This window comes from Eleutherodactylus coqui, unplaced genomic scaffold, assembly GCF_035609145.1.
Source record: "Eleutherodactylus coqui strain aEleCoq1 unplaced genomic scaffold, aEleCoq1.hap1 HAP1_SCAFFOLD_32, whole genome shotgun sequence".
NCBI lineage: Eukaryota > Metazoa > Chordata > Amphibia > Anura > Eleutherodactylidae > Eleutherodactylus > Eleutherodactylus coqui.
The window spans coordinates 446,055-468,082 of NW_027101865.1; positions in this window are offsets into that span (position 1 = coordinate 446,055).

Sequence of the window (22,028 nt, forward strand, 5' to 3'; positions counted from 1 at the left end):
GAGAGGAGTCTAGTTATAGGAGTGGAAAGGCAGACAGGGGAAGAAGAGGATGGGGGGGGGGTATGGGAGAAGTGCGGCCCACCATTAGACTACACCGCTTCCCTCGCTGCTCTGACAGTTGGACCCATGTCTCAGTCAGAGCCAGCAGTCATGACCAGTGAGGGGCTTGTTCCATGCTGACTGAGGGGAGAGGGTGTACAGCAAATATTGACCAGGAGGAGTTTCTTAGTGGGCAGATAAAAAGGTAAAGTCAATGGCTGTCACAAGAGTATGCTGTATACCGTATTCCGTGCACGGGTTTCACTGCACCAAGACCCCATAGGCGGCCATGTTGCCTCTGAAACAAATTGCGCTTAAAACAAAAGTTGCAGCATGCAATATCTTGGCACGTATTACATGCGCATACACGCCAAGATGGAGCATGCAGCCCAAGGTTAACGCAAGGGTTAAGGGAGAGGACCCCCACAACTCGCAGGAGGAGGGTCTAGAGATTAAGGGTTAATAGTGGAGTCAGATGGTTTGAGGGGGTTTAGGAAAGTGACAAGTGTGTGACCCGTGTATGGGTGATGAAAGGAGACATAGGGGCCGATGCAGGGCGGCCGAGGGCCAAGAGATGGGGGGGGGGGGGGGGAAACGGGGCGGGAGTTCCTTTTTTCAACATTAGAAGGTCCCATTGACCTTTACCTAAGAAAAGAAAAAAAAAAAAAAAAACAAAAAAAAAAAAACACTCCTGTAAGAAATAACGGGTTCCCTTGCGCGGACACGGCGATCGTACGAGCTCGCAGCGCGTTGGAGGAGAGGAGTCGCTCGTGTGAATAACCACATCACAATCAATGTTATTTTCACGCCTTAGTGCCACCCACACGGCTACGGGGCGACATCCGCGTGTGGAAGTCGCTGGTGTGAACGCACCCCAAGGCTACCTACCCACGGCGAGCGCGGTACCGGGCCGTGAACACGCGAGTTACCCGCAGCTACGAGGCATTCTTCAGGCACAAACGCATCACATCATGTGCGGGACGTACGACCCTCGTCAGCAGGTTTCACGTGCGCCAGCGTCCCACAACGCACAAATCTCACGCAGTTTTCTCGGCCGTGTAAATTTGTCGTAATGGAAACAGACGAGAGCCCCCAGACGGCAGCAGGAGACCAGCGGACATACAGGAGACCGAACACCGTGAGGATGCAGCGTGGATAGGGTTAACACCGCGCAGGGAAGCTGGAGCCGCCCCAAGGCCTGCGTCACAGCGGCGTATTTGCACAGGATTACCTTAGCACGCACGATACGCAGTCCACGCCGTTCACTTCAGCTCGTTCGTTCACAAACACGTATTTTGCACATGCAGTTGTATTGCGCAAAAGACCCGCAGCCGCTCTATTTTACTGCAACGTAAGTAACTCATCCGGACCGCAAACTAACCGGCCGTCCCAGCGGGCTCCGGCGCGCGTGCAAAACAGAAAGACGGCACGCAAACTAACCGGCCGTCCCAGTGGGCTCCGGCGCGCAAAATGTACAGTAAAGACGACACGCAAACTAACCGGCCGTCCCAGCGGGCTCCGGCGCGCGTGCAAAACGGAAAGACGGCACGCAAACTAACCGGCCGTCCCAGCGGGCTCCGGCGCGCGTGCAAAACGGAAAGACGGCACGCAAACTAACCGGCCGTCACAGCGGGCTCCGGCGCGCAAAATGTACAGTAAAGACGACACGCAAACTAACCGGCCGTCACAGCGGGCTCCGGCGCGCGCGCAAAACGTACAGTAAAGACGGCACGCAAACTAACCGGCCGTCCCAGCGGGCTCCGGCACGCGCAAAATGTACAGTAAAGACGACATGCAAACACGGAACACGCAAAAATACTCATCCGCCCGTGTGCCGCTGGCCCAACACTAAACTCTGCAGCCGTGAGGATTCAGCATGGAAGGAGTTAACGCCACGCAGCATTCAGGCGAACAGGCTCGTTATCCGTGCGAATACGACCCAACGGGTGGAACAACGCATGAAAAACCGCCCGCACAGCGATGACGACCGCAAACGCATCGCGCGAGCCAGAAAGCTGCAGAAGAAGTGCGCAGCTGATCAGATGCCGCGTGAATACGGTTATTTACGCCGGTGATTCCCCACAGCCCTGAAGGGGTTAATCCGCAGCAGCGATTCCCCTCAGACAACTTCCCAGAAGTAGCCTGGCGGCGGCGCTGCGGCTCCATAACTCCTCTAGTCACCAGCAGACGGGCGACCACCGAGGGCTAGTAGTGGCCCCGGGCCCCCGTACAACAACACCTGCCCCCCCCAGCCAGACATAACACACAGATGGCCCCAGCTTACTGCTGTCCTCAGAGCTGCACTCCCTCCTCTGCCAGGGTCTGCTATATACACAGCCCTCCCATAGGCCCCTCCCCTTTCTGGGCGGCCTGGGGATACAGAGTGGAGGGTGAGGAGAGGAGCAGCAGCTGCTGGGGAAGGAGTAGTGTGTGACATGGCCGGCCGGGCTGTATGGGGGCTGCAGGCTTCGTCTGGTAACTGCGGCCTGCAGGGGGCGCACTGCTCTTCACCTGCGGCTTATTCGCACCGCCGTAACGTAATAGCGTATAACGCGTATCACACCCACGTATATTAGTTGTGTGTAGAGATGAGCGCAGCGGGTTCTAATTTACCGCGTTTTACGTGCGCTGGAGCCTAGTGTTCTGTACAGGCGTGTAACAAACACTGTACAACTGATCACGTATGTGCGGCGTTTACACGCAGCGTCGCTAAGCAACAGAGCGGGAAATGAAACAAAAAACAGGATGACTGCGCGTGACCGCGTGCGTGAGATATGTGCGTGAGATATGTGCGTGAGATACGCTGCCATGCGCCGGCGTTATACATGTTACGTTTTACAACACCCTGTGCGCCGCGCCTAGGGGCTTATTCACACGAACGCATTTGTGCTGTTTATTACCTGTACCAAATTTGCGCACATCATACACAGGGAATAGCAGCCATTGATGTCAGTGGGCTCAGCTACGTGTTTTTGGCAAGAAATCCACCGCATCCTATTTTCGTGCGTTTTGCGTTTAAACCGGGTGATGTAATTACGTCTTGTAATCCGTGGGCGCGGCTTGTGTGGTTCTTGTGCACGTAAGTAGGCAGCGCACATGAGCAGCACAAACGCAATACCCTTCCGCCCGTGGGAAGCAGCGCCGCGGTCGCCTTCACAGGCTGCTTGTAAGCGCTGGTTCGCACAGGCGTATTTGCGCTCTCTAGTAGGGCTTCTCCACATGACCGTGTTCGCGTGGATCTTTCCGTGCGCGGGCACAGAGGACGCCCCCCGCAGACCTCACTGCCGGCGCTCTCAGTAGTTTTGCTTGTGCGATAAAACCTCGGATCTGCTGTATGTTCCTGCGTATTTGTGCACAATGGCCGCCATAGAAGTCTGTAGGAGGTGCGCGAATACGCAGGGGAAGCGTGAGACACTGCGCAAAAGAACACCTCTGGAGCTCATTAGGCTAATTAGGCTTTTAATCCACAGAAGCGGTGTGTCGCACACGTGTGAACTGGCTCTGCGTGCGCTAAAAGTACAATGATCTGCGCAAACATGCTCGCAAATGTACATCACCCTTGTACATGCGCAAACACATTGCGCCGCGACGAGCGCTCTTGGACGTACGGCTGGCTCAATAACCCCCTAACGAGCTTATTTTTACGTGCATAAGGCGTAAAGCTTAATGGCTCCCTCACACGACCGTCTGGTAGATGCATTCGCCACTGCACAATCTATATTCGCATGAACTAATGTTTAACCAGCTTGTCTCCTGATCGTCATTGGCACTCTGAAAGTCGTTCACAGCGGCGCCGCAGCGCGAATACAAAAAAACACTGAAGCGATTACTCCCTCCGTTTTTTCCAGCTGCCATTGAAGTCTATGGGAGCTTCCTGCGTATCACGTCACAAAATAGAGCAAGACCTATCTTTACAAAAGACGCCGAGAAAGAGAGAGCGGGTCCGTTTTTTTTCTTGCGTGAATATTTTGCGCAGAAAGAACATGTTCGTCTGAATGAAGCAATTGAAATCCAATGCATGGCACGGCCGCGTTATATGTGCGACTTTCTAACATACGGAAATACCTGTGTGTATACGGTCATCTGAAAACTTCCCGGATCATCAACTCCACGGGGTGCTCGGCAGTGGGAGTGAGCCATCTTCGTGAATCGGTCCATGACTACAAGGATGGTAGTCATCCCTTTCAAAGGGGGCAGGCCACTATACAGTCCATCGATACAGATCCCCAGGACCTGGATGGGACCGGAAGAGGCTGTAGGAATCCCAGAGGGCGAGCTCTTGGGGTCTTGTTCCGGGCACATACCTTGCAAGAGGCGACATATGTCTTCACAGCCTTCCTGCAGTCCAGCCACCAGAAGGAACGAAGCAGGACTTCCAGAGTCTTTGTGACCCCAAGGTGGCCGGCCAGCTTGGAATCGTAGACCAGTTTGAGGACCTCGTGACGATCAGCCTTAGGAACGTATAGTTAGTGTTCTCACCTCCAAAGTCCATTCTTAAAAGAGAGCCTCACATCCTTAGAAGGACGACTCAGGAAAGGGTCACCTTCGTAGCCTCCCTTAAGCTTTGTTAGGAGGCCCTCAGAATGCAGGATACACAAAAAAAAATATGGACTGAATTGTGTGGTCTGTACTTGACTTCTCTTCAGGCTCCAAAAATATCCTGGACAATGCATCCGCCTTTTTCCTTTTGGGAACTGGGGCGATAGGACACAGTGAAAGTAAACCTAGAGAAGAACAGGGTCGATCATACTTGTCTCACCAATAACCTCTTGGCAGTACGGAGAAATTCCAAATTTTTATGGTCAGTAAGACCCGTTACTGGATGATGGACTCCTCCCAAGAGGTGTCTCCACTCGGTGAAAGCCACTTTGATGGCCAGAAGCTCCTTGTTCCCAATGCCATAGTTTTTCTTTATGAGTGTTAAGTTGCAGTACAGAAATGCACACGAATGTAGTTCATAGAATCATAGAATGGTAAAGTTGTAAGAGACCCCTGAGATCATCGGGTCCAACCCCCTGCTCAGTGTAAGATCACTAAATCATCCCAGACAGATGTTTGTACAGCCTTTGTTTGAACACTTCCATGGAGGGAAAACTCCCCACCTCCCATGGTTACGTGTTCTACTCATTGATCCCCCTCACTGTCTAATATCTAATCTGTGTCTCCTCCCTTCCAGGTTCATCCCATTGCTTCTAGTCATACCTTGTGCAGATGAGAATAGGGCTAATCCCTCTGCAGTGTGACAGCCCTTCAGATATTTGTAGACCGCTATTAAGTCTCTTCTCAGCCTTCTCTTCTGCAAGCTAAACATTTCCAGATCCTTTAACCGTTCCTCATAGGATATGATTTGCAGACCGCTCACCATCTTGGTAACTCTTCTCTGAACTTGCTCCAGTTTGCCTATGTCTTTTTTAAAGTGGGGTGCCCAGAACTGGACACAGTATTCTAGATGAGGTCTGACTAAGGAAGAGTAGAGGGGAATAATGACCTCACGTGATCTAGACTCTTTGCTTCTCTTAATACATCCCAGAACTGTGTTTGCCTTTTTGGCTGCTGCATCACATTGTTGACTCATGTTCAGTCTATGATCTATTAGTATACCCAAGTCTTTTTCACATGTGCTGCTGCTTAGCCCAATTACTCCCATTCTGTATGTGCTTTCTTCATTTTTCTTGCCCATATGTAGGACTTTGCATTTCTCCTTGTTAAATACCATTCTGTTAGTCGTCGCCCACTGTTCAAGCTTTTCTAGATCTCTCTCTCTCTCTCTTCCCTAGTGTTAGCTATCCCTCTTAGCTTTGTGTCGTCAGCAAATTTGATCAGTTTTCCATCAATTCCCTCCTCCAGATCATTTTAAAAAATGTTGACCAATACTGGGCCTAGACACAGCCTTGTGGTATCTCACTACATTCTTCCACTTGGATGTGCAGCCATTTATGACCACTCTTTGAGTACGATCACTCAGCCAGTTGTGAATCCACCTAACAGTTGCCTTGTCAATCACATATTTGGTCATTTCTTCGATAAGGATGGTATGAGATACTTTGTCAAATGATTTACTAAAGTCAAGATATACCATATCCACCACATTTCCCTGATCAACCCAGTTGGTGATTCTATCATAGAAGGAAATTAGATTAGTCTGGCATGACTTGTTTGTTACAAACCCATGCTGGCTCTGGGTAATTACTCCATTTTCATCCAATTACTTGCATACATGCTGTTTAATAATTTGTTCAAAGATCTTTCCCAGTATAGAAGTCAGGCTCACAGGCCTATAGTTTCCTGGATCCACCTTCTTCCCCTTTTTGAAGATAGGGACATTTGCCCTTTTCCAATCTTCTGGGACTTCTTCTGTTCCCCTGGAATTTTCAAAGATTATGCCAAGTGGTTCAGCAATTACATCTGCTGCTTCCTTGTAATGTAATTCATCTGGACCTTGAGACTTGAATTCATTTAAGTTAGCTAAGTGATTACCGGCACACTACTTTAAGCAGTTTGAACAAATCTTTCACAGATTTGTGTGTGTGTGTGTGTGTGTGGGGGGGGGGGGGGGATAGCCACATTAGTTACCGGACCATGTCACGCACTAAACGCAGGGGAGGAGTAGACTAGACTTGTGGACTGGCATCATCATGCAGCCTCAAAGCAGTGAGTGGGTCTGGAGTCAACTTTGATCTGGCCCCACCTGCGACTATTGCCGTGGATCCCAGCGGAGGATAGACCAATAGCCTTGCCTCATACTCCAATTACTCAGAATTGCTTAGAAGTGTGGAGCAGACTGACTACCAGGGAAGATGTGACAATTCGTAGGGGAGCAGTGACTCCCATACTCCATAATACAGCTTTCCCCCCAGGACAGGAAAGATTGAGCTTCCTTGGCTGGAGGGAGGAGGATACGCGGTGCTGCCAGATCGTGAGTTCCAGGGGTTTTCTGTCATTTAATGAACTACAGGTGTCTTGTCTGGAGCAGAGACTGCTGTGGATGGAGTATCTCCAGTTGTCTTCATTCTGGAGGACCCAGTTGGGGTCGTGTCTCTTCAGGAATCCCCCTGAACCCATCGAACAATTATTTTTGTGAGCAGGCCTTCCAGCTTGGGTCCTCTCTAAGATATATAGAATCATTCTGGAAAGGCTCACACGGGGCCTCCCATGGTATGTCAAGGGTTGGGAGAGGGACCTGGCCTTGGAATTGCAGGACTCTGATTGGGAGAGGGCTTTCACATTTGCACACAAGTTACCCTTGGCCTGCGTGGCACAGGAGAAAAATTTTAAGCTTTTTTCCAGGTGGTACAGTTCTGATCCACTGCATTTTTCCCTCAGTCCCAGAGGAGTGTTTGAGGTGTGGGTCAGAGCTTGGTACCATGCATATTTGGTGGGATATCCCACTCATTCAACCTTTCCGGAAGAGAGTATTTGAGCTGTATGAGGGCGTGTCACATGGTGGAGGCCAGCCCACAGCTGGCGTTGCTGTCTGTCATTCCTGACCCTTTCGCTGCTCTTTCGGCATTTTCTTACCGCAGTCAGAGCTGTGATCCCACGTCATTGGCGAAGCAACATCGCTCCCCCAACCCTGGAATTTGTTCAGGAGTTGAACCAACTCATGTATATGGAGGAGCTGGGCGATGAAGATACAGAGGGGCTCTGCTTGAGTGGGCGCGCATGAGTACTGTGGAACACATCCGAGTTTCTGAAGGTTATAGTTTCTAGTCTCTGTTTTTATAGTTTTTTTAAAAATATGATATTTGAAATTTGCATTTGTTATTGTAAACACGTAGAAGTGTCAGTCCGGAAGATCTGGTGCCACATCAAAATATATTTTATATGTGCAGTCGCTAAGGACGTGCCAGAAGGATTGTTAGTGGAGATGTTTGCTGCTTTGATTGCAATGACACCTGTTTTTTTTTGCAAAATTTTTAAGTCAGTGTTGCGGTCCTACACAACCTGCAATAGGTTGGTTTTCTTTTTTCTTCTTGTATGTTTGTATAAATATATCAAAACTTTAATAAAAACATATTAAACATAAGTTAGCTAAGTGTTTCCTCACCATCTCTCGGCTTATAGATGGCCTGCATTCTTTTATTCCCCCAATAGCACAGGGAAGATCAGTTGATGTTACATCTACTTTCTGAGAGAAAATAGATACAAAATAGGAATTTAAAAGTTCGGCCTTCTCAACATCATTCTTAACCAATTCACCATTTTCATCTTGTAGGCATCCAATAGCATCTTTGACTTTTCTTTTGCTTTTGACATACCCCCAAAATACATATGTCTGAGTCCGATCATCTTGCCCTCCTGTGATATATCGGGTCTTATACGATTCAGGACTTCTCTGTTTGTTACTCTTGCTGTCCAGGGTATATGCAGCTGCTTTCGCCAGCACCATAGCTCAGAGGAGCATATAATCTGATACGGATCTGTTATGGACACTTCAAATCTTTAGTAATGCCATTCGGTTTCTGCAATGCTCCCGGCACCTTCCAGCACTTTATCAATGACGTATTTTGAGACCTGTTGGATCAATTCAGAGTGGCATGTCTTGACGACATCATCATCCTCTCTCACAATTTGGAGGAATTTTGGACCCTGTTCACGTGGTCTTGAAACAACTCCAAAAGAATCATCACTACATCAAGCTAGAGAAGTGTGAGTTTGACCAGACCCAAATACTATTCCTGGGATACATTATCTCCCAAGACAGCTTAAGTAAGGATCCTAGCAAGATTAAAGCCATCCTGCATTGGCCCATTGCAAGAAATTTGAAGGAAGTACAGTGCCTGATCGGTTTCTCAAACTTCTACAGAAGATTTATCAAGGACTTCTCATTAACTCCCTCACAAAGAAAGCACTCATGTTTTTTTGGTCCTACGGCTACGGCCATGTGAAAGAGGCCTTAGCAGACCTTATCTGGAATATTGTGCCCAATTCTGGGCACCCCACTTTAAAAAGACATAGACAAACTGGAGCAAGTTCAGAGAAGAGTTACCAGGATGGTGAGCGGTCTGCAAATCATGTCCTATGAGGAACGGTTAAAGGATCTGGGAATGTTTAGCTTGCAAAGAAGAAGGCTGAGAGGAGAGTTAATAGCTGTCTACAAATATCTGACGGGCTGTCACAGTGCAGATATTTCTGTGAATATGCACAATTTTTAAACAATAAAGCAGCAAGTTTCTCACACCAGTGCCTCCCCTTCTATGGAACTTACCAATGAGTGGAACAGGCTACCATGGGAGGTGATGAGCGTTATTCCACCATGGGGGAGGAGGGGGGAGCACTGTAAGGTCTCCGCGATGAGCCTATCTAATTGGAAGGCTCACCGCGGTCATTATAGAAAATCGTGGCATGCCGTGATTTTAATTACGTGAGCGGAGAATTGCTATGATTCTTCACTTGTGGATGTCAGGCTGCGCTTTCCATAGTTATCCTATGGAAAGCATGTCATGCGAGCTCCGCAGGCGATTTTTCGCCGTGGATCTTGCTATGACATCTTTCCCGTGGACAGGCAGCCTTACAGTCCTGGGTATGAATAGATGATGATCGAGATCTCTGTATTGTCTTCTCATATATTTATACATGGTTATTAGAGCACCCCCTTATAACAGTCCTGGGAATAAATAGATCATGGGAGAGATCTCTGTACTGACCCCTGATATATCTATACATAGTTATTAGAGCGCCCCCTTCTTACAGTCCTGGGTATAAATAGATGATGGGAGAGATCTCTGTATTGTCTTCTCATATATTCATACATGGTTATTTGAGCGCCCCCTTATAACAGTCCTGGGAATAAATAGATCATGGGAGAGATCTCTGTACTGACCCTTGATATATCTATACATAGTTATTAGAGCGCCCCCTTCTTACAGTCCTGGGTATAAATAGATGATGGGAGAGATCTCTGTATTGTCTTCTCATATATTTATACATGGTTATTAGAGCGCCCCCTTATAACAGTCCTGGGAATAAATAGATGATGGGAGAGATCTCTGTACTGACCCTTGATATATCTATACATAGTTATTAGATCGCCCCCTTGTTACAGTCCTGGGTATAAATAGATGGGAGAGATCTCTGTACTGACCCCTGATATATCTATACATAGTTATTAGATCGCCCCATTGTTACAATCCTGGGTATAATAGATGATGGAAGAGATCTCTGTACTGACCCTGATATATCGATACATAGTTATTAGATCACCCCCTTGTTACAGTACTGGGTATAAATAGATGATGGGAGAGATCTCTGTATTGTCCCCTAACATACCGTATATACCGGCGTATAAGGCGACGGGGCGTATAAGACGACCCCCCAACTGTCACCTTATACGCCGGTATTCAGTGGAGAAAAAAAAAAAAATTTATTACTCACCTCCCACGGCGTTCTGTCGCGCTCCGGCAGGATGTCGCTCGCTCCGGCAGGCTGTCGCTCGCTCCTCGTCCCCGCCGCAGCATAGCTTTCTGAATGTGGGGCTTGAAATCCCCGCTTCCAGAAAGCTAATACACACGCCGGCAGCCATGACATCATTGAATGGCTGTGATTGGCTAAAGCACACGTGGCTTCAGCCAATCACACTATTCAATGACATCATTGAATGGGTGTGATTGCTAACACGTGCGCCTTCAGCCAATCACAGCCATTCAATGATGTCATTGAATAGTGTGATTGGCTGAAGCCACGTGTGCTTTAGCCAATCACAGCCATTCAATGCTGTCATGGCTGCCGGCGTGTGTATTAGCTTTCTGGAAGCGGGGATTTCAAGCCCCGCATTCAGAAAGCTATGCTGCGGCGGGGACGAGGAGCGAGCGACAGCCTGCCGGAGCAAGCGACATCCTGCCGGAGCGCGACAGAACGCCGTGGGAGGTGAGTAATAAATTTTTTTTTTTTTACACTTTTTTTTTTTTTGTATTACCGGCGCATAAGACGACCCCCGACTGCAGAGCAGATTTTTCGGGGTTCAAAAGTCGTCTTATACGCCGGTATATACGGTATTATACATAGCTATTAGAGCGCCCCCTTGTTACAGTTCTGGGTATAAATAGATTTATGGGAGAGATCTCTGTAATGGCCCCTGATATATTATACATAGTTATTAGAGCGCCCGCTGGATACTGCTCACTGGATACTGGTTATTGGTACTCGGTTCTTTGCTGATTTCCTCAATCCGAGGAGAGAAAAAAAACTTCTTAAGGCAAATTTTTGCAAGGATGTAAATCGCAAGAAAGGGTCAAATTCTATTCCAGGTCCATCTTTACTTATATTATTATTTTACACAACTTTACATATTTATATACTTAACCCCTTAACGACCAATGACGTACCTGGTACGTCATGGAGCGTCGGGGTATGTATGAAGAGAGGTTGCGTGGCAACCTCTCTTCATACAGTGCGGGCATCAGCTGTTTATAACAGCTGACACCCGCGGGCAATAGCCGCGAGCGGCCGCGCGGCCGATCGCGGCTATTAACCATTTAAACGCCGCTGTCAATTCTGACAGCGGCATTTAAATCCCCCGAACGATGTTCGGGGGTCCCGCGCGGCCCCCCCGCGGTGAGATCGGGGGAGCCTTGCACGTATCATGGCAGCCGGGGGCCTAATGAAAGGCCCCAGGGCTGCCTTAGCAGACTGCCTATCAAGCCGTCCCCGTGGGGTGGCTTCATAGGCTGCCTGTCAAAAAGCAGTATGACGTAATGCTATAGCATTACGTCATACTGCAGGAGCGATCAAAGCATCGCATCTTAAAGTCCCCCAGGGGGACTTCAAAGTAAAGTAAAAAAAAGAATCAATAAAGTTTTTTTTTAATTGAAAAAAAAAAAAAGTTGTAAAAGTTTAAATCACCCCCCTTTTGCCATATCTTTAATTAAAAAATCTAAATAATAAATTAAAAATATGTATTTGATATCGCCGCGTCCGTAAAAGTCCGATCTATCAAAGTAGCACATAATTTTTCCCGCACGGTGAACGTCGTCCGAAACAAAAAATGAAGAACGCCAGAAATGCACTTTTTTAGTTACCCTGCCTCCAAGAAAAAACGCAATAAAAAGCGATCAAAAAGTCATATGTATTCCAAAATGGTACTATCAGAAACTACAGGACATCCCGCAAAAAATGAGACCTTGCTCAACTACGTCGACGGAAAAATAAAAAAGTTATCGCGCGCACAAAATGACGACAGAAAATAATTGAAAAAAATTTTATGTCTTTAAAAAAAAAAAAGAGGAGTATAGTAAAAAAAAACCTAAACAAGTTTGGCATCGTAGTAATCGTACCGACCCATAGAATAAAGTTATCATGTCGTTTTTGTTGCCATTTGTGCGCCGTAGAAGCAAGACGTACTAAAAGATGGCAAAATGTCGTTTTTTTTCCATTTTACTCCACTTAGAATTTTTTAAAAGTTTTTCAGTACATTATATGGTACTTTAAATAGCACCATTGAAAAATACAACTCATCCCGCAAAAAACAAGCCCTCATACAGTGACGTGGATGGATAAATAAAGGAGTTATGATTTTTTTAAAGGGGGGAGGAAAAAACGAAAATGGAAAACGAAAAATGGCCGCGTCATTAAGGGGTTAAAGAAAAAATATTTTTTTTTCCTAACCAAAATTAGAAAATGAGAATTCACTAAAACGCAGACCATATATGTTTTTTTCCTTTCACCTACATACAATACTCTACAATATCTTGGATTTACACTCTCACCACTTGGATCCAGGTTCTGCATTTGCAAGCCCCTTCGCTATCGCTTTTCCTCAAAACAAAACAAAAAGCTATTAATGCAATATGAAAGTTTATAGCCCAATTACCAAGATTGGAGGTTCCCTGTTAGGGCACCCCAACAGAGAAACCCCTCCACAGCTGAGAGGCCCTGGGTGCTCCCATCCTGTTACACTCCAAAGAGCGCACCTTCACCAGGTCACCAATAACGTCCCTACTAGAGATGAGCGAACGTACTCGTCCGAGCTTGATATTCGTGCGAATATTAGGGTGTTCGGGATGCTCGTTACTCGTAACGAACACCATGCGGTGTTCCGGTTACTTTCAGTTTCCTCTCTGAGACGTTAGCGCGCTTTTCTGGCCAATTGAAAGACAGGGAAGGCATTACAACTTCCCCCTGTGATGTTCCAGCCCTATACCACCCCCCTGCTGTGAGTGGCTGGGGAGATCAGGTGTCACCCGAGTATAAAAGTCGGCCCCTCCCGCGGCTCGCCTCAGATGCCTTGTGAGTTAGCTGAGGGACAGTGCTGTTTGTACCGGAGCTGCTGTAGGGAGAGCGTTAGGAGTCAGTGTAGGCTTCAAGAACCCCAACGGTCCTTCTCAGGGCCACATCTAAGCGTGTGCAGTACTGTGTTAGCACAGTATTTTTTTTTTTTTGTCCAAAATTGGATCTGCAGAGCATTGCGCCCAGCAATAGGGACAGAAGTGGGGGTTAGGCAGGGAGAGTGTTAGGAGTTAGTGTAGGCTTCAAGAACCCCAACGGTCCTTTCTAGGGCCACTTCTATCCGTGTGCAGTACTGTCCAGGCTGCTGTTAGCAGTGTTGCATTTTTTTTTTTTTTTCTCAAAACCGGCTGTGCAGAGCATTGCACCCGGCATTAATACTACAGGGATAGAATTGTGTAGGCAGGGCCAGAAGACATACATTATTCATTGAATAGACGCAGTGGGGTCTTCCCTTTGCTAAAAAGGAAAAAAATTATATTTGGCCTGCCTGTGTCAGTCCTAAGGTCTGCGTGTACGTGTGTGCTGCGTGTACAACGTACAAAAATCAGACGCAACCAGCTACGGTTTACTGCAGGCTTGCGCCATTGTCTTTCCTGACTGGCAAATACCTGCTCTGCTAGAGTTAATAACTCTGCTACACTATAGTTGTGTGACACTTTTTGAGGGCCACACCACAGATATTAAACTTCTTGTTTTTCATTGAATACACGCAGTGGGGTCTTCCCTTTGCAAAAAAGCGAAAACATTATATTTGGCCTGCAGGCTTGCGCCAATTTATTTCCTGCCTGGGAAATCAAATCACTGGTAATACAGCATGCTGAGGGGTAGGGGTAAGCCTAGAGGACGTGGACGTGGACGTGGCCGAGGACGCGGAGGGCCAAGTGAGGGTGTGGGCACAGGCCGAGCTCCTGATCCATGTGTGTCGCAGCCGACTGCAGCGCGATTAGGAGAGAGGCACGTTTCTGGCGTCCTCACATTCATCGCCCAATTAATGGGTCCACGCGGGAGACCTTTATTAGAAAATGAGCAGTGTGAGCAGGTCCTGTCCTGGATGGCAGAAAGTGCTTCGAGCAAGCTATCATCCACCCACAGTTCTGCACCGTCCAGTGCTGCAAATCCGAATCCTCTGTCTGCTGCTCCTCCTTCCTCCCAGCCTCCTCACTCCACTACAATGACACCTGCTCAGGAGCGGGAACACTCCCAGGAACTGTTCTCGGGCCCCTGCTTAGATTGGGCAGCAGCGGTTCCTCTCCCACCAGAGGAGTTTATCGTCACTGATGCCCAGCCATTCGAAAGTTCCCGGGGTCCGGGGGAAGAGGCTGGGGACTTCCGCCAACTGTCTCAAGACCTTTCAGTGGGTGAGGAGGACGATGACGATGAGACACAGTTGTCTTGCAGTGAGGTAGTAGTAAGGGCAGTAAGTCCAAGGGAGCAGCGCACAGAGGATTCGGAGGAAGAGCAGCAGGACGATGAGGTGACTGACCCCACCTGGTGTGCAACACCTACTCAGGACAGGTCTTCAGACGGGGAGGCAAGGGCATCAGCAGGGCAGGTTGCAAGAGGCAGTGCGGTGTCCAGGGGTAGAGGCAGGGCCAGACCGAATAATCCAACAAGTGTTTCCCAAAGTACACCCTCGCGCCATGCCACCCTGCAGAGGCCGAGGTGCTCTAAGGTCTGGCAGTTTTTCACAGAGACGCCTGACGACCGACGAACAGTGGTGTGCAACCTTTGTCGCGCCAAGATCAGCCGGGGAGCCACCACCAACAGCCTGACCACCACCAGCATGCGCAGACATATGATGGCCAAGCACCCCACAAGGTGGGATGAAGGCCGTTCACCGCCTCCGGTTTGCACCGCTGCCTCTCCCCCTGTGCCCCAACCTGCCACTGAGATCCAACCTCCCTCTCAGGACACAGGCACAACCGTCTCATGGCCTGCACCCACAGCCTCACCTCCGCTGATCTCGGCCCCATCCACCAATGTCTCGTACCGCACAGTCCAGCCGTCGCTAGCGCAAGTGTTGGAGCGCAAGCGCAAGTACGCCACCACGCACCCGCACGCTCAATCGTTAACCGTCCACATAGCCAAATTTATCAGCCTTGAGATGCTGCCGTATAGGGTTGTGGAAACGGAGTCCTTCAAAGCTATGATGGCGGCGGCGGCCCCGCGCTACTCAGTTCCCAGTCACCACTACTTTTCCCGATGTGCCGTCCCAGCCCTGCACGACCACGTCTCCCGCAACATTGTACACGCCCTCACCAATGCGGTTAGTGGCAAGGTCCACTTAACTACGGACACGTGGACAAGCACAGGCGGGCAGGGCCACTACATCTCCCTGACGGCACATTGGGTGAATTTAGTGGAGGCTGGGACAGAGTCAGAGCCTGGGACCGCTCACGTCCTACCCACCCCCAGAATTGCGGGCCCCAGCTCGGTGGTGGTATGTTCGGCGGTGTATGCTTCTTCCACTAAAGCACCCTCCTCCTCCTCCTACGCAACCTCTGTCTCGCAATCTAGATGTGTCAGCAGCAGCAGGACGTCGCCAGCAGTCGGTGTCGCGCGGCGTGGCAGCACAGCGGTGGGCAAGCGTCAGCAGGCCGTGCTGAAACTACTCAGCTTAGGAGAGAAGAGGCACATGGCCCACGAACTGCTGCAGGGTCTGACAGAGCAGACGGACCGTTGGCTTGCGCCGCTGAGCCTCCAACCGGGCATGGTCGTGTGTGACAACGGGCGTAACCTGGTGGCGGCTCTGCAGCTCGGCAGCCTCACGCACGTGCCATGCCTGGCCCACGTCTTTAATTTGGTGGTTCAGCGCTTTCTGAAAAGCTACCCACGCTTGTCAGACCTGCTCGTAAAGGTGCGCCGGCTCTGCGCACATTTCCGCAAGTCCCACACGGACGCTGCCACCCTCTGCACCCTGCAACATCGCTTTAATCTGCCAGTGCACCGACTGCTGTGCGACGTGCCCACACGGTGGAACTCTACGCTCCACATGTTGGCCAGGCTCTATGAGCAGCATAGAGCTATAGTGGAATACCAACTCCAACATGGGCGGCGCAGTGGGAGTCAGCCTCCTCAATTCTTTTCAGAAGAGTGGGCCTGGTTGGCAGACATCTGCCAGGTCCTTCGAAACTTTGATCAGTCTACCCAGATGGTGAGCGGCGATGCTGCAATCATTAGCATCACCATTCCTCTGCTATGCCTCTTGAGAAGTTCCCTGCAAAGCATAAAGGCAGACGCTTTGCGCTCGGAAACAGAGGCGGGGGAAGACAGTATGTCGCTGGATAGTCAGAGCACCCTCCTGTCTATATCTCAGCGCGTTCAGGAGGAGGAGGAGGAGGGGGAAGAGACAGCTTGGCCCACTGCTGAGGGTACCCATGCTGGTTGCCTGTCATTATTTCAGCGTGTATGGCCTGAGGAGGAGGAGGAGGAGGAGGATCCTGAAAGTGATCTTCCTAGTGCGGACAGCCATGTGTTGCGTACAGGTACCCTGGCACACATGGCTGACTTCATGTTAGGATGCCTTTCTCGTGACCCTCGCATTCAACGCATTCTGGCCACTACGGATTACTGGGTGTACACACTGCTCGACCCACGGTATAAGGAGAACCTTTCCACTCTCATTCCCGAAGAGGAAAGGGGTTCGAGAGTGTTGCTATACCACAGGACCCTGGCGGACAAGCTGATGGTAAAATTCCCAGCCGACAGCGCTAGTGGCAGAAGGCGCAGTTCCGAGGGCCATGTAGCAGGGGAGGTGCGTAGATCGAGCAGCATGTACATCCCAGACAGTGCAACAGTCTTTAAGGGCCTGGCCAGCTTTATGGCTCCCCACCAAGACTGTGTCACCGCTCCCCAGTCACGGCTGAGTCGGCGGGAGCACTGTAAAAGGATGGTGAGGGAGTACGTAGCGGATCGCACGACCATCCTTGGTGACGCCTCTGCCACCTACAACTACTGGGTGTCGAAGCTGGACACGTGGCCTGAACTAGCGCTGTATGCCCTGGAGGTACTTGCTTGTCCTGCGGCTAGCGTCTTGTCGGAGAGGGTGTTTAGTGCGGCTGGGGGAATCATCACGGATAAGCGTACTCGCCTGTCAACCGACAGTGCCGACAGGCTAACACTCATCAAGATGAACAAAGGCTGGATTTCCCCAGACTTCTCTTCTCCACCAGCGGACAGCAGCGATACCTAAGCAATACGTAGGCTGCACCCGCGGATGGAAGCTACGTTCTCTCTCACCATCCAAAACGGGGACATTTCTGCTTCATCAATCTGTGTCTAATATTCCTCCTCCTCCTCCTGCTCCTCCTCCTGAAACCTCACGTAATCACGCTGAACGGGCAATTTTTCTTAGGGCCACAAGGCTCACTCATAATTTTTCTAAACAATTTTTAGATGTTTCAATGCTCTGAAAAGCGTTGGAACTTTAACTTGAACCAATTTTTCGTTACACTGGGCTGCCTCCAGGCCTAGTTACCACTTAAGCCACATTAACCAAAGCGATTAATGGGTTTCACCTGCCCTCTTGGTTGGCCATGGCCATTTTTTTTCAGGTACATTAGTACTGTTGATACAGCAATTTTTGTGGGCCCTCGCCTACAGTGTAATCAAATTAATTTTTAGCCCACCTGCATTAAGCACGACATTACTACCTCAGCTGTGTTGGGCACTGCAATGGGATATTTCTATGTACCGCCGGTGGCTTCCTGGCACCCACCCATGCTGTTGGTGCACACAGAGTTTTTACTACATCTGTACACTTGAAAAGAACCCCAGTCTGACTGGGGCATGCAGTGTGGGCCGAATCCCACCTGCATTAAAGGGGTTGTCCCGCGCCGAAACGGGTTTTTTTTTTTTTCAACCCCCCCCCCCTCGTTCGGCGCGAGACAACCCCGATGCAGGGACGTACAGAAAGCTTACCGGAGCGCTTACCTGAATCCCCGCGCTCCGGTGACTTCTATACTTACCTGTGAAGATGGCCGCCGGAATCCTCTTCCTCCGTGGACCGCAGCTCTTCTGTGCGGTCCATTGCCGATTCCAGCCTCCTGATTGGCTGGAATCGGCACGTGACGGGGCGGAGCTACACGGAGCCTGCATTCTGCACGAGCGGCTCCATTGAAGAGAGCAGAAGACCAGGACTGCGCAAGCGCGGCTAATTTGGCCATCGGAGGGCGAAAATTAGTCGGCACCATGGAGACGAGGACGCTAGCAACGGAGCAGGTAAGTAAAAAACTTTTTATAACTTCTGTATGGCTCATAATTAATGCACAATGTACATTACAAAGTGCATTATTATGGCCATGCAGAAGTGTATAACCCCACTTGCTGCCGCGGGACAACCCCTTTAAGCACGACATTACTACCTCAGCTGTGTTGGGCAATGCAATGGGATATTTTTATGTACCGCCGGTGGGTTCCAGGGAGCCACCCATGCTGTCGGTCCACAGGGACTTCACAATAGGGAGTTGTACCTGCCTGTGTCTATGAATTAAAAACCGCGGTCTCACTGGGGCATGCAGACACCTTGACAGAATGAATAGTGTGTGGCACATAGGTTCCCCATTGCTATGCCCACGTGTGCAGCTCCAGATGGTGGTGGCACAGGATTCTATTTCTCATTGCTTCTGTACAGCATTGTGGGCTATCGCCCCGCCCCTTTTAAAGAGGGTCGCTGCCTAGCCGTGCCAACCCTCTGCAGTGTGTGCCTGCGGTTCCTCCTCATGGCAGACGCACTTCTAAATAGACATGAGGGTGGTGTGGCATGAGGGCAGCTGAAGGCTGCACAGGGACACTTTGGTGTGCGCTGTGGGGGGGAGGGGGGGGGCGGTTGGGCAGCATGTAACCCAGGAGAAGTGGCAGCGGAGTGTCATGCAGGCAGTGATTGTGCTTTGTTGGAGGTAGTGTGGTGCTTAGCTAAGGTATGCCATGCTAATGAGGGCTTTTCAGAAGTAAAAGTTTTTGGGAGGGGGGGGGGGCCCACTCTTGCCGGTATTGTGGCTTAATAGTGGGACCTGGGAACTTGAGATGCAGCCCAACATGTAGCCCCTCGCCTGCCCTATCCGTTGCTGTGTCGTTCCCATCACTTTCTTGAATTGCCCAGATTTTCACACAAGGAAACCTTAGCGAGCATCGGCGAAATACAAAAATGCTCGGGTCGCCCATTGACTTCAATGGGGTTCGTTACTCGAAACGAACCCTCGAGCATCCCGGGAAGTTCGTCCCGAATAACGAGCACCCGAGCATTTTGGTGCTCGCTCATCTCTAGTCCCTACTAATCAGATCCACCAGGAGGATTTTCTGGCGCGTCGATACTAAACACCTCACATGCCAGGTATAATACCTGTCCACTAGACTAACTAGATATAAAGTGTACTTATCTCTACCACCTAAGGGTGACTACCACTACAGTTTTTTTTCACTGCGAAATTCGCAGCATTTTTTTTTTCTGCAGGGGTCTATGCAACTTGTAATGTTAAAATTGCTATCGCGCAAAATAGCGATTTTAACATTACAAGTCCCATAGACCCCTGCAGAAAAAAAAAAAAACGCTGCGAATTTTGCAGTGAAAAAAAACTGTAGTGGGTAGTCACCCTAAAACTCTAAAGTCCCCATAGACCCACTACGGATAGAGAGGACAGCCGATAGAAACCCCTATCCTTCTATATACCTCTGAATTAAAGGGGCACCAAAGTAGGAAATGCTCCATGGTCTCCACCGGGAATTCACACTCTTAACGGGGGCAATATCTTTCCTCCATTTTCCTGTACTTCAGGTTGTCCCTCACATACCATAAATAGAGCACCAGACAAAATCCCAAAACTTCAACAGGACTGATCCTCTTAGAGTTAAACAAAATTATCCCCCCCTCTAGGTCCTGGCCTGAGCAGCCCCTGAGGACCAATGGTTTTTGGAAGCAGGAGGCCAAGACTCTCTCGTCAACGAGTCACCTTGACAAAGTTCTGATCTCCCAGCCCCAATCCCCAGTGGGGGATAAGCTTCAGAGCCAGAGCAACATAAGCCGGGAGATGCCCATGTGTGATGTGCAGAAGTCTTCAATACACCCTTCGATCTCCCATTTCTGGAAGAAAGGCTGAAACCATGTCTTTGAGGAGACTACCCACCAATCCCCTTAGTCTCCTTGTGCGGTATATGACTTCCAACTTCACTAAGTTCAGCCTGTTTTCCCATAATAGATGAAAAAAACAGACTGTAGACCAATGTCTAAAGAGGCTCTGGCAAAATGCAAAGGCTGCTCAAATAGATGAATAAGAGGAGCAGGGAAGTTTTGATAAGGCTCACCCTTTCCCTCAGGGACAATGACCATGCCTTATATTGGTCAACCTTCTGACTGGCACCTTTCAGCTTACCCTCAATTTTTGCGGGGTAATCACCTTGGCCAAAATAGATGCCCATTACTTTTGCTGATTCCTGGGGCTCTGGGACGGTGTCTGAGAGACTAAGATCAGGATTTCCTTCTTCCCGCCAGAGACTTTCACACTTCTCCCAGTTAACTTGGGATCCGGAAGCTTTCCAATACCTGCTAACCTCCGACACTACTCATCCTGCCTGCTCCTGAGAAGAGACAAGGATGGTGACATCATCAGCATAAGCTTCCACATTCATGGCATGAAAACGCGCATTAATTTCCATTACTGCTTACAAGTCATTATAAGTAAAATATCTAAGAAAAAAAAGTATCTGAAAAATAAATTTTCAGGCAAAAATTTCAAAACTTCCTGGTCAACGAGCGTCGCCTCGCGGTTGTCTGATTGAGTAAAAAATTTTCACAGATCGTTCTTTTGGTGATTGGAGCGAGATCAGGGGGTGGGAGATGAACTGTTGGAGAGTAGAGAAATTAGGGCCACTATATATATAAAGACGAAAGCCCTCACTGACTGACTCACTGACTGACTGACTGACTCGCCACTAATTCTCCATCTTCCCGATGTCGTAGAAACATGAAATTTGGCACAAGCATAGATTATGTCATAAATAGGAAAAGTTAATGAGCCCCAACTCGATTATTCAATTCTAAGCGCAAAAGAATTAGCGTCCAAATTTTACGTACGGAATCTAATTCTCTCACTTCCTGATGTTATTTTATATAAAGGAAACATTGCATGGTTACCTCCACGTGGTGTTTCCTGGGTAACGCATGAACCATGCAAAATGGTGAACGTATTTTTTTCCCGGTATCTCTAAAGTAACCACGACTTCATAAGATTTTCCGTGTGAACACCAGATAAACACCAGTACCAAATTAACTCGGGTGAAGCCGGGTATATCAGCTAGTATATATATATATACGTATTCATACACACACTCATTGCCAGTAACATTCCTTCCCTAGAAGGAGTATATACATGTAGTGGCCTGAAGTATACAAGTCCGGCCCTTCCATAATTGTGATGTCTTTAAGGCCCGTTTAGACACAACAATTATCGCTCAAAAATCTCTTAAAGCCGTCTTTAGAGCGATAATCGTGTGTAGCTGCACTGACATCCTGCAGGTTTTGTTAAACCATCGCTCATCTTTCAGCATGCCTTATCAGTGAGCTTTATCAGGGATTCACAACGGAATACAGCTGATACTATTGTTACCGCTGTATCCTGCTCCCTGATGACAGGCTGGGTATGAAGAACAGAGAGGTCCAGTTCTGCTCTCCATACCCGGCATGGAGCGCTCGGCTGTAGAACACCTTGGCGCTCCGTGCAGTAAACAGCTGGATGCAGAAGACAATCAGGGCCACCCCACTTGTCTTCTGC